The sequence below is a fragment of the Pezoporus wallicus genome, unplaced genomic scaffold (assembly GCF_028554395.1).
Source record: "Pezoporus wallicus isolate ANWC-B61680 ecotype Strahan unplaced genomic scaffold, APGP_CSIRO_Pwel_v1 contig_10769, whole genome shotgun sequence".
Taxonomy (NCBI): Eukaryota; Metazoa; Chordata; class Aves; order Psittaciformes; family Psittacidae; genus Pezoporus; species Pezoporus wallicus.
This window is the reverse complement of record NW_026635715.1, coordinates 717,380-730,211: the sequence shown is the minus strand read 5'-3', so window position 1 is coordinate 730,211 and position 12,832 is coordinate 717,380. Positions and strand designations below refer to the sequence as shown.

Sequence of the window (12,832 nt, the reverse complement as noted above, 5' to 3'; positions counted from 1 at the left end):
AGATGCTTAGGAGCCAGCGCAGCAGGGACCACCGCGGTGCACCCCACTGTGCCTGTGCTGGACCACGGGGGAGGTTGGGATGCGGAGGGATGCTGCAAGTGATACAGATGTGTCCAACAGCATGGAGCATTCCGGCCAAGCCAGTGTCCCCATGTCCTACAAGTGTCACCAGCAAGCGGGAGGAGATATCTGAGCTGTGAGAACCATCCCCTCCCCAGGCAGGAGGTGGAAGCAGCCTGGGCTCTTGGCCTGGGGTCCCGTTCTCACAGTTCCCCTTTCCAAAGCGATTCCTGGAAGGGAACGTGGTGAGAGACTTGGCAGCGATGCTCTTGGCCTCCGCAAGGAGATACTTGGATGTGTTTAACCGGCTCCTGTGTTGCAGAGGCCAGACCTCCATGGATGCATCCCAGCTTGCAGCAGAAGGCATGTTTTGTATGGCTTCGCGCTGTCTTGAGAGTCAGCCTCAGCCAAGGGCAAATGCCAAGCCCCAGGAGGTTAGCAGCCCCATGAGCTGGATGTGCTCCATGCTCCAAATGTGCTCCCAGCCCCAGTGCTGTTGTACTGCTGGCATGAGTTTCAGGGAACATCACTTTCTTTGGCTTTGGGGTTATGTTTTTTGAAGTGCTCCTGGTTTTTACTACCAGCCTGGACCCTGCTTCCCTTATAAGCCTCTGGCTGAAGGTTCTCATGCCCCATCACTAAGTGCTTCATCCAGCACAAAGATGGTTAAACTGCTGTTCTATATAACCCAACACTCAATCTTTAGCAAGGTTCCCAGATGGATGCGTTGGACAAACCTTACTTTTTCTCTGAGGCCAGGCAGCTCAGAAATACCTCATTGAATCTTGGTAGCAGATAGAGCCCCACATCTGGAGCACAAGTGTGATAGGGAATGGCTGAGGGACCTGGGGGGTTCAGTCTGGAGAAGAGAAGGCTCGGGGGGACCTGATGGCTCCCTACAACTGCCTGACAGGAGGATGGAGCCAGGAGGGGCTGGGCTCTGCTCCCAAGGAGCAAGGGATGGGACAAGAGGAGACGGCCTCAAGCTGCACCAGGGCAGGTTTAGATGGAGCTGAGGAACAATTCCTGCCCCAGAGGGTGCTCAGGCATCGGAACAGGCTGCCCAGGGCAGGGCTGCAGTCACCGTCCCTGCAAGTGTTCACACAGCGTGGAGACGAGGCCTCAGTGCCATGGGTTAGTGGTGGCCTTGGCAGTGCTGGGAATGGTTGGACTGGGTGAGCTTAAAGGGATTTTCCAGCCTGGTTGATTCTGTGATTCTATAATATCACCTCCCTTTCACCCCAACCATTGACTCCCAGAGCCAGGTAAAACACACCCCAGGTATCTGGTATCTCCAGTCTCCCCCAGTCCCTATGCATCCCCTGCCTGCTCCCCACAGCAGCTCCCACTGCCTCCAGAAGTGTCTCACATTTACCAGGGCCACCCATTCAGGTCTCCAAGGCTGTCCCCAGCCCCAGCAATAATGATTTCACTGTGCAGCCTCAGCCCCTGCACCCTTGGCAGCAGCCGCAGCCAGCTGCCGGTACAAGTGAAGTGAGTAACTGCTTGCACTGAGGTGTTGGTATTCAGGCTGAAGGCTTGGAACAGCCTCTAATTATATCCCCATCCCCATGTCTTGTATATTCCCCCCACCCCTGCAATGGCTGTTATGGGAATGTTCTCTTCCCACAGCACCGCTGCAGACCCCTAGGATTTGGAAGGAGAACCCCAAATAGTCCAAAGCTGGGTTTATTTTGCAGCAAAAGGGGCTCCCTGTGACTCAGACATCATAAATCTCTGTGACACGAGCAGAATGTCCAACACCAACACTGTAATTGAGGTTTTTCCTTGCAAATGAGTGGGCCAAAGGCACTAGCCCCTTCCTTGCTTCACAAATGGCTTTTAGGCAGTTGCATGAGGACCTCCATGATGCGCATTTGAGTGTCCAGTGGGAAAGATCTTCAGATACCAACCCTGAGCTGAAAAGAGCACGAAGGGAAACAGAATTGTCACTGCTACTTTGGATAAACTGTCCCCAAAGCCATCAAGAGCCAACAGATAGAGAAACCAGTGTGCCTATGCTCTAAAGAGCTGCACTGCAAAAGATGCCCACTTTAGAGGTAAAAGTAGGACTACAGCTTAACCCAAGCTTAGGGAAGAGAGGTCCAGGCTTGTTTATAACCTAGAAAACACTGGAAGAAACAGTCACACTGCTTGTAAGCACCCTGAAGATGACAAGGACATCAGACTTGATGGACTTGTCAAGAACTGATACATCAAATCAATCTAACGTCCTTTTGTGACCCGGAACTTTGCTCTGTGCACAGACAAGGACCTGTCTGTGTCAGACATGGCCAGGGCAGTGAGGTTTTGTCACTGTCTCGCAGGGGACCCTCATCTACATGCAGTTGTTGTAGGAAGGGTGAGAAACCTGTTTGTGAGGTACCAGGGGAGTGGTTGTCAGCTGCTCACTGTCAAAACAGACAGATGGATTGAGCGGGCATCCACACAGGGTCTCTCCTGGGGCAGGTTTATTCAATGTTTTCATTAACAGTTGAATGATGGCTTAACACAGATGATTATTAGATTTGCAGGCAATGCCTCACTGGAAGGGACAGTGAGTGCATCCAAGGACAGGGCTGGAATTCCGAGTGATCCCAGTAAACTGGGAAGGTACTGTAAAAAAAACCCTAATATCTCCATTATCAGTGGACTCTTCATGGTCTATCCAAGTATCCAATACAAAAGCCTTGAGAAGGCAGCTTGTCCCAGGAGCTCAGGATGCGTCTGCTGCAAGGACGTGGCTGCTATGGCAGCTCAAGGAGAGCCCATTTGGCAGCCACCACTCGAAGGCACCCTACCGGTGAAGCCTAGAATTAGGTTCAAGGCTCCTGAGCGCCCCTCACTATGGCATCAGGCCGTTGGGCCATGCCCCATCCCTGGCAGTGTTCAAGACCTAGTTGGACAGGGCTTGGAGCAAGCTGCTCTAGTGGAAGGCCCATGGCAGGGGTTGGAACTGGATGAGCTTTAAGGTCCCTTCCAACCCAGACCAGTTTGTAATGATGGATGGAATCAGCTTCTGGGTTCCAGAGATGTTGGCACCACACCGTGCCATATAATGAATGTCCCAGCAGTGCTCAGATCCTGAGCAGGCTCCCCATGGTGCCCAAATGCTACAGGATATTTGGGTGCAATGAAGGATGTTACTAGGGGCTTGCATGTTGAATGGAGACCTCCTACATGAGCCTTGGGGTGTGCTGGAAAGGAATCAGGGCAGGGAGGAATGGGATTTGCCAGGACCAGACATTCACCTAAACAGGTACGGAAGAATGAGGTGAGGCTCAGATGCCTTTATGGCTGTACCCCATGGCCAGACCTCACCTGGCACCATCATTCAAGCAGTGACCAGGACAAATCCTTCATGAGCTTTTCTGCTTACACCATATAAAGAGCATTTACCAACCGTGCGGCTAATGTTGACTTACTGCTCCCAAGGCAGCTTTGCTAAAGGCTGTGATGGGTTGTTCTGCCTCCTCCCAGAGCGCAGGCAACTGCTGCTCTGCTCCCACCTCAGTACATGGACATGGTGGGTCATCTCCTGCTTCCCTTTCGTCCATCATTCTGTATGCACAAAGCCCTATTTTGGAGCCCTCTGCCTTGCTGTATATAATGTCTACATCTTCATTGCCATCCTTTCCCACCTCTTTTGAGGTCCTGAAGACACACTCCATCTCACCTAAGTATCCTCTCTGTGTTTCTCCCTATCTTTTGGAGCTCCTGGACCCTTTTCCCTGCTTCCCAACGACAGGAAGCTCTTTAAAAAAAATAATGTATATACAAACAGATAAAATCCTAACAGAGAATAGCCGGATAAAACTCCTTGTCCTGGTCTGCAAGACAGGGCTGCCTGATGGGAGTGATGGATATCTGGGCATGGCTGACGCCAGTGGCTCCAGAATGCTGCCTCCGAGTATTTTTGGTCTATTGTCTAGGATTTGAGGCAAAGAGCAGCCCATTCCTGCTCTGCATGACAGCATTTCCTGAGCATCAGCAGATATTATTAGCAGCTACTACAGCAGTCAGACATTTCCCATTATTTACCTGCTACAAGACAATTGGCATTTGTGCTGCTAAGCACACCTTTGGGATTTCCGTATGTCCCTCACCTATTCCCAGCCCAGCTCACAAGTATTTCCTCCCCTCTGCAAACCAGGGGCTGTTTTTCCTGAGGCTGTGTCCATCCCCATGGTGGGAGGACAGGACAACTCGCCCCGTATCCTATGTCTTGAGCCCAGAGAATTCCCTGGTGGGATATTTCCCTCCTCTATAGAAAGGCCTGCTGGAGCCTGGACATTTGGTGCCTGCGTTTGTATTCAATGAGGAATTCTGCTGGTTGACAATCTGTGTTCAATCTAATGAGGAACAAAGCCAATTAAAAATAATAGGGACCCTGTGCTACTGCCTATAACAAAACAATAATAATAAAGGCTAAATCCATTTAAGCGTTCCATTTAGATAAAATCCAAACATTCCAATCTGAGTCTGCCTTTCTCATTATTCCCTGTAATCCACTCTCATCAACACCAAGTCATTGGAAATGGAGAATTAGAACAGCTGGTTCTGATAAAGCTCAGACTAAACTGCATCCCTGTCAACGACTTCCAGAGGAAAACACAAGCAACCCCACACTCCCACCATGGACAATGCTTCCTGACATGGGATTTCTCGCCGCATTTGGCCCATTGAGTTGCAGAGGGCCTCTTCATCTTCCACAGCTTGAATTTTGGGGAAGGGATTGTGTCAAGGGTAGACATCATCATCATCATCCTCTTATAGCATAGGTTGGGGAGCTCTTCTGTAGGTCTGGTCTAAGTAAACTTACCTGGCAAGAGGAACTGCTGGGTAATTCTGCTTGCATCCTCCCACATCAATTATTAGCATTCCATTGAAAAACCAAAGCTGCACAAGCTGGAAATACTTGGGAAGAGTTGGCTGAGCCTCATAACCACCATACCCCATCCAGCTGGATGTCAGCTCTTTATTCAGCTCTTTTCCTTTAAATACCAGGACAGAAGCCCATTCAATGGGTGCAAGAGGTGGTCTCTATAAGCACATGATCCATACAGCTGCAAATCGTTGCCTTAAATTGCAGGCTATTTGCTACATAAGGCAGGGCATTGCTGGCAAGCAGCATCGTGGCTTTGCATTCCATGCATGTGATGAGGAGGGTGAGTTGGAGCTCTGCCCCTTCTCTGCAAAGTTGGGGTGGAGGTGGCAGATTGAAGACCCTTTGGGTGGCATCCCCTGGGTGACAAATGTGTCCCCACCATCTCCCTGCCAACAAAAGGGACATTCTGAGGCCAGAGAACTCTCTCCAGCATCTCTTCTGGAAAGGTCTATAGCAGAGGCTGGGTTACAGAGGGAGGCTGCTCTGATTTGAACTTGTTGAGGCTATGTGAAATGTGCTTTTTCTCTTTACTCCTTCACCTCTGTCTCCCACAAACATCCCTAGCTCTGGTGTTTGGTTCACCTCTGTCTCCCACAAACATCCCTAGCTCAGTTGTTTGGTTCTGGATGCTGGGAATTAACACCTTCATTTGCATTTTACTTTAATTTGACTGGAGTTAAAAGCAACTGTACAGTAAATGGATAATGACAAGGCTTTCATCAGCCAGGGCTGTGGCAGGTCTCCACAGCGGGGCCACAGGAGAGGGTATAACAAGTGCCCTGGCACCCAGGGGTGCTCTCCAGATAGCAGCAGTGTCCCTGAGGAGCTGCTATGGGCTGGGGAAAGGAGGGACTAGGGAAAACAAGGAGTTTATCTGGTAAGGTCTCAAAATCAGGGTGTGTGAACCAGGAGGGCTCCCGAGTTCTTGGCTTCTTTTGACTAAACTGTTTTGTTAGTCTCCTCTTGGCTCCATACTGGGGAAACCGAGGCACAGGCAGTGATTTATCTCCCATGCCTCTAATCCAGTAGTCTCTCCTGTAGCATTAGGCTGGGGATGGAAATGTCTACTTCTGCTGCTCTCTGAACTGCAGCTGAAAGTTTCTTCCTAGCTGTGAACAGTAAGGGGTTAATTTCTGCTCAGAAACATTCGGTCTTGTGCCCAGTCTGGGGCTCAAGTTTCAGTCTAAATCCATATTACTATGCCCCAGGGCATTTCCCTCCGTAATAGCCCAACATTCTGAATCCAAAACCACTCAAGGCAACGAGTTCAACAGCTCAAACCTGAAAAAGCTTTAAAAGAAGGCTGGGTTTTACGCACTTCTTGCCTGTTTTGTGTGAAGAGTGGTGCCCTGGGAAGGGACATCTGAAACTTGATGTTATAAGGTCTCCGTGGGTTAACGTGGGAAGCTGGAGGATGGTTTAGGTAGATGGAGCAGCACACATCAATGTGGCCATGCACACAAAGCCCTCATCCTGGCTGGTGTGGGGTAACGTGCTCTGTGTCTACTCCACCAAAGAGATTTGGAATCACAACCTTCCCATCTCCCCTGGTTTTCTACTTCTGCTCTGAAATACCACTACTCACATCCTTAAACTGTTCTCTGTGGTGCTGCCACCTCTTCTGTAAGACACCATAGACTGTGTCATACTGCTCGGGCAGGAAACTTAATGCATATGGCAATCCTAGGGTGTTATTTCTAATGGAGGCATCTGAAGAGCCCCTCTACCTCCTTTCCTTTCCCCCATTCATTGTCACCTCAGTGCATGGCTTGGAGCAGGGCTATAACAGGATCCTCTTTCCTCATGGCAGCCTCCTGCCATGTGCAACTGCAGCCCCACCAGCTGGAGCTGAGCAGGATGTCAGCAGTTAATAATGATAATAAATTAATAATAGGCTAATTAATAACTTTTCATTATTGCAGCCTCCTCAAGAGCTCCCAGAGGCCCGGAAGCATCCGCTGGAACGTTTTGTACCGTGAGTTCCAATGAGCACAAACTGGTTGGGAGGCTGAACAAACAGTGGCTCCCCTCCGAGCCTGGATGTTTGATGGGGGAAAGAGGAGGAATCGTCTCTTGCCAGGCTTTCATGGTTTGTGTGTGTTTTCATTTGTAACCCATGCTACATGGTCAAGGGTTGTCCCTTCTGAAAGCCACCTGAGAGGTTATAGCGGTACAAGCACAATGTCTGATCAGGGAAGTGACCAACTCCTCCTCAGGGCATTTGAACCATCCTTCAGTGCCTGGTTGCATCTCTCCCAGCCCTGAGTCTTGAGCAGCTTGGGCCAAACCCCTGGATCATGAGACATGATCCAGCATCTGCCTTCCCTGTGCGATTTGCATCCCTGTAAAGACTATGTGTGGCTAGAGGAGGAGCCAAGAAATGTGCTTGGGGAGCCCCTGGAATGAAGAGGAAAATGGATGTTGCAAACACAACCTCTATCCCCAACCACCTCTGGAACACCTCAAATGTCACCTTGTTTTGCTCATTTTGGGCAAGGTGAGAGGCAGGGAGCTGAGGTGTCAGGGTGACTCCTCGCCTTTGCAGCTGAAGGATGTTGCTCTCAGTAAGTCAACTCCTGCAGCAGATGGCGAGGGCAAACAGGCATTTGATATTTACTATTTATCACGTTAAAAATAAAGCCAGAGGGTTCATTTACGCCCCTTTAATGCAGTGGATGCTTCCTTGCCTCCATCAGCCTGTGAGAAGACAAAAGCAGATGGTGCTGCAAAAAGGGGAAAGGAAAGCTTTTGGCGTCCTTCATGGTGTCTCACCAGGCACTCAGCAGCCACAATTACCGAGCAGGTAATGAAGACAGAGCAGAAACACTGATTTGCTGCTTGTGGGGAACAAAAGAGATTGCCTTTTTGGGTTCTTTCCTCCATAGATCAGGGCAAACAAACAGCTTCTTTAATAGTGAAATCCGCCTTCATGTGCCCAAGATAGGATATCTCCTGCTGGGATGAGCTGGGCAGCTGATAACACGCAGTTTTCTTCATCACTAGCCCCAAATGGGAAAGATTATCTCCCATGGTAAATGTATTAGGGGCTGTCAGAGTAAATACTTTACAAAGATATAGGGAGGTTTAGGGGAAGCAAAATGTTTAAAGCTGCTTCTTCCTCATAATTTGCACATCTTAAAGACTGTGCTAGGATGTGATTTTGTCCTTCCTGGGGGAGCTGAGGAGAGGACAGAGCAGAAACTAACTGAAAGAGCAGAGATTTAGATTAGATATAAGGAAGGAATTCTTTGTGAGGGTGGTGAGGCGCTGGCACAGGGTGTTCAGAGAAGCTGTGAAAGGAAGAAAAGAGGAAACTCTAGATTCTTGCTGCATTTGAGGGGGCTTTTAAGCAGCTGCATAAGCAAAGCCTGGGGGCTCATGCCTGGCTTTGGTAGGAACCTGCTGCTCAAGGCCCCTCGGGACGCCTCTAGAAGCCTGCAGGTTTGTTTTCCTTCATCGAGTCCCACAGATCTTTCACTTGGAGAAGAACCTCAGGATGGAAATTCAGCTGGAAGGAGGAGCTGTGGCTGGCGGAGGGGAAGTGAGCCGCTGAGGTTTCAGGCTGGCCAGAAAGGAGAGTAATTTAGTGGGAGGTGATGCATACAAGTTTCTGGCTGGCAGAGAGAAGGGTAATTTAGTGGGAGTTGATCCCTTGAGGTTTTTGCTGGATAGAGGAAAACTTGCAGGAGGAGGCTCATGGGCTGGCTCTCTTTAGTTTCAGGCTCCATAATAAGTTCCTTTTTTAACTTTAGGGCAGCCTTCCCCAAATGACTCTTCTATTTGATATTTCAGATGCCTGATTAAAGAGCAGCTCTTGGATGCTGAATGGCTCAGGGCCATGGGAAGGGGGAACATTGGTTTTCTCCAGCCCATGGTGCTGGTGACCCCTTGGGTGGTGTGTATCAGAAGGAACTCATGGCCCTCCTCCCTTGGGCTCTGCTGCCATAGAACCCCACCAGTGTAACTGCCCCAGCAAAGATGTGAGGCTGGATCAGTTGATCACCACAGCCTGATCTCCTTATGGAAAAGGTTGTCTCTGGGTACCTCTCCATGTCTGATGCTTTGCTCTGCTCTACTGGAGCAAGAGTTTCAGCCTTGCCAGGCAGCTCTGAGCATTTCAGCTGTGCTAAACAGCAGCAGGAGCACAGAGAAAGACATCCATTTCCTAGAGATCTCATGGATCAATCCTCTGCTCTAACCAGAGGAAGGAAGATTTCCTTGTGGCTGGCACTTCAATAGCCTATTCCGTGTGCGTGAATAGTCAGGGGTCTAAGAAAGGCTAAATCTATAGGGCAGCTTTTCCCTCTGCGTTTTCTTATGACGCATTTCCTCTAAACTGGTAAAGAAATTATTCCCCTGAGACATCTTAACCCATCTTAAATGGTGTTGAAGTCAGTCAGCAGGTTTGCAAGCTCAGGACACCTGGCTGCAATAGTAGGTGATAATGCAATCATCCTTGTTTCCAGCAGGGAGAAGACTCAGTGGGTGCTATGGTCTTAAAGGCTCTCATCTCCCAGCCTCGGTTCAGCACATGCATGGACAGTGCTTCGGGCAGAGACCAATTCCTGTAGTCTCAGGTCCAACTCATGTTTAATTTAACAGCTTGAGAGGTTTCAAGATGCTCCTGTCATATGTCTAATAATTAGGTTAAACCCCTCTTTTGCTAAGTCACAATATTGCTCAAACTTCATTTCAGAGCACCCCATCAGAGCTTGCTTTTGCAACAGTCTCTCTTGCTTTAGCAAAGAGCTCCTGTCTATTTATATACATCTCCTCCACACCTAACAACCATGAGAATAACTAATAGGAAGTGCTTGAAGCATGTCTTAATTAGTCTGACATTAGCAAGCTCCGATGTCTTCAGTTAATTGATAGATCTTAGCAGGATTGAATCTCAGAAATTGAGTGAGGGTTTCATCTGCCTTCATCAGAGGCTGAACCAACTGCGTGCATCTCCTGGGGCAGGGATATTTGACACAGCAGCAGTTGATTGAATGGAGAGGAGCCACCTCTAAGAGCAGCTGAAGAAGCACCCAGAAGTGCCTCCCATTTAGTCTGCATTAGGAGTGACTAAATGCAAAAGACGTTATTCGTGCTTAGCTAATAGCTAGATGATCTCTAGAGTGGAGCCAATGTTTGCCTTGCAGCAGTTGTAATCTCCAGAGTATGAGGGACTGAGAAAGGGACAGATTCATCAGCATCATCCAGCTCTGGGTCCTTCCCTGCACCCCAGGCTAAGATGGATGTCACATAGGGAGAGCCCATGGGAGCATGGCTGGAAAGGGCCTTAAAGCTCATCCAGTTCCAACCCCCTGCCATGGGCAGGGACCCCTTCCACTAGAGCAGCTTGCTCCAAACCCCTGTGTCCAACCTGGCCTTGAACACTGCCAGGGAGGGAAAGGGAACTGTGTGCTTCTGAGCAGCTTCTGTGCTTGCACCTCTCTGTGCTCCTTGGCATTCCTGTTCTTCAGAAACTGGTCTGACAGCTCTATGAACCCTCGTGGGTCTTGGCTTGGCTCTGCCCACTGTCGGTCGTTGCACCTAATGGTTGGGTTTCTCTTGGTCTTTCTTGCTCCCTGGAAGCACTGAAATGCTCAGTGGGGATGAACTCCAGAGCTCCCAAGGCTTGACCAAGTCATTGCTGGGAGTGATGCGATGTGTGGGGTAGCAGAACCTGTTGAGTCTACCAAGGGCAGGAAGGTGCAGAGCTGCTTTTACAGGCATGTCCTGGCAGAGCAGCTCATACTTAAGTCAATCACCTGTGGCAGGTTTCTGCAGGCAGCTGGCAACACCAGGGATTGTGGGATTCCCATCCGTTCTCATGGACGTAGTAGGTTCACATCAAGTGAGTGGTGCCAAATGTCCCCCAAGAGCTGACCCTATACATATAGAAGGGGTCCTAGTTCTGCAAACCCTTATTTTAGCCTCTAAGGGGGCCTATCCAACACCTGGGAGAAAGCATTTTCCCAGCAGGCACAATCCAGTGACCTTCCCATCCCTCCTCCAGCTCCAAGGGGCAGGCAGCTGATGATTTGAGGCAAACCTCAAAGCTTTGCAGTGTGTTTGCAAAGTAACTGCCGTGCTGCCAGACTCATTTCACTGAATAAAAGGCCCACAAGGACCATCTCAGGCCTATTTGCTTTGGATTTATAACGGCGTCTCAGCACGTTAACCTGGGCTTGGAGAAAATTCCCCCATGTTGGAAGTCGGCAGAGTAGGGGAAGGGGAGATGATGAAAACAGTTAAAGGATGCCCTGTGGGGATGATTCCAGATTTAAGCTCTCATGAAATACAAGTGGTTTTCCAAACTGGGCTCAGACAGGTTATTGTGGCAGCGAATAGGAGGTCGGGGGGAATCGGCCAAGTGGAATTGTCTTAATAGCCACTAGAAAAGCAACTGCTGGGTAAATGATATTACTGAGCTGGACGCTGCTGTTTTGACAAGGCATGTGTGTAAAAGGGAGAAGAGATCCTTGCAGCACCTTGTTCACAGCATCCAAGTCCTCAGAGGGTGTTTTGTGACTTAATCTCCATCACGTAGTGCTGACAGCGAAATGCGCACCTACCCTTTAAGTTGGGGGTCCCCATTAGGGATTTCTACCTCCATTCCTTATTCCATGCTCCATCAAAGCTCGTTTCTGAAGTCTAACATCAAAGATATCATTTCCATGATGTTGTAATGCTTCCTTGGTTTAATGATGACTGGAAAACATGTTTCTTGCCTTCATTTGAGATCTCGAGTTATTAAAGCAACTTCAGAGTGAAGGAGAGAAATGTTTTCACTGGTTAAAATGCGCTGCCCCACCAGTAGCTGGGATTGGGATACCTGATTTCTGGTTTATTTCACTTGTTCTGAAATGCATTTTTGGACCAAAACTTCACCCGAGGTTGGGTACATTCCTAATAGCACTTCTCAGTGTAGCTCAGTGCTGCTTAACACCCCAGATAAATTCATCCTGCAGCCATCCAGTGAGACACGAACAGGATCTCCTCTCCCAGCCATCTCTTTTCACATTGTTTGGAGGTCTGAAACTTTTCTCCCTTGATCAAATTGGCTGGAAATTAATTGACAAGTTCAAAGGCTACTGGGAGGAATGGAAAGAAAAAGAGATTTTCCTAACTGAATAGGCCAGAAAATAGGAAAGTTTGCTGAACCCTCCACATTAATATTGAATTATTTCCAACCAAGCCCCCATTCAACGAAGGAGGGAAATCTAATAGAGACATCACTCTAGCATGCATCAGGAATCACAGCGTTTGCTCTTGCCTGTGGCAGCTGAAGAGTGGTGCTAATAGGAGAGGCTGAAGGGTGGGGAGTCCTGCAGTTGGAACCCACACTGAGTCTTTTGGGGTCTGGAAGTTCTCCATGACAGCCCTCCTGTGCAATCAGCTCCCACAGAGGAATTTAGAGCATCCCATCCCCTCTCCATTGCTGCCAAACCTAGGCTTTGAGCTGTGATTTTAATCCAGCTCATGGGATGGTTTAGATAATGCTGGGCTTTCTCAGAGCGGTGAGCTCAACTCCCTTCAGTCCTCTCACCTGCCTCAGTCTTGTTGGTTGAATTATTTAGGTCTCCTTGCTCAGATTTAAAACATCTCCTTGTTAGGGGTGACAAATGTACCTAGTTAGTGACATCTCTCCTCCTGGATCCATTTCAGGTATGTCTAATAGTGATGGATGCAGAGACCAGGAAAGCTTTTCTCCTCCCTCTCTCCAGCCCTAGACTTGCATATTCCTTGCTAGTGGATGCTGTTCCAGAGACTATTTATTTCCCTTTGAGAGGCTATGCATCTTCTCCTGCTGAGATCCTGGGAGGTTTATGAGCCATCCAGCCCCCTCTGAGCTTGGCTGTCTGGATCAGCATCCTGAAATGCCAATGCCAT

General features: G+C 49.0%; 1 long non-coding RNA gene across 1 annotated transcript; it reads right to left on the bottom strand.

The window, feature by feature from the left end:
* Positions 1-1,731: 1,731 nt before the first annotated feature.
* LOC130593049 (uncharacterized) lies at positions 1,732-5,028 on the bottom strand. The gene is made up of 2 exons (XR_008970742.1): positions 4,883-5,028; positions 1,732-1,979 (listed from the first exon to the last, which is right to left on the bottom strand). It is a non-coding gene; the product is annotated as an uncharacterized LOC130593049 (long non-coding RNA).
* Between the last annotated feature and the right edge of the window lie 7,804 nt (positions 5,029-12,832).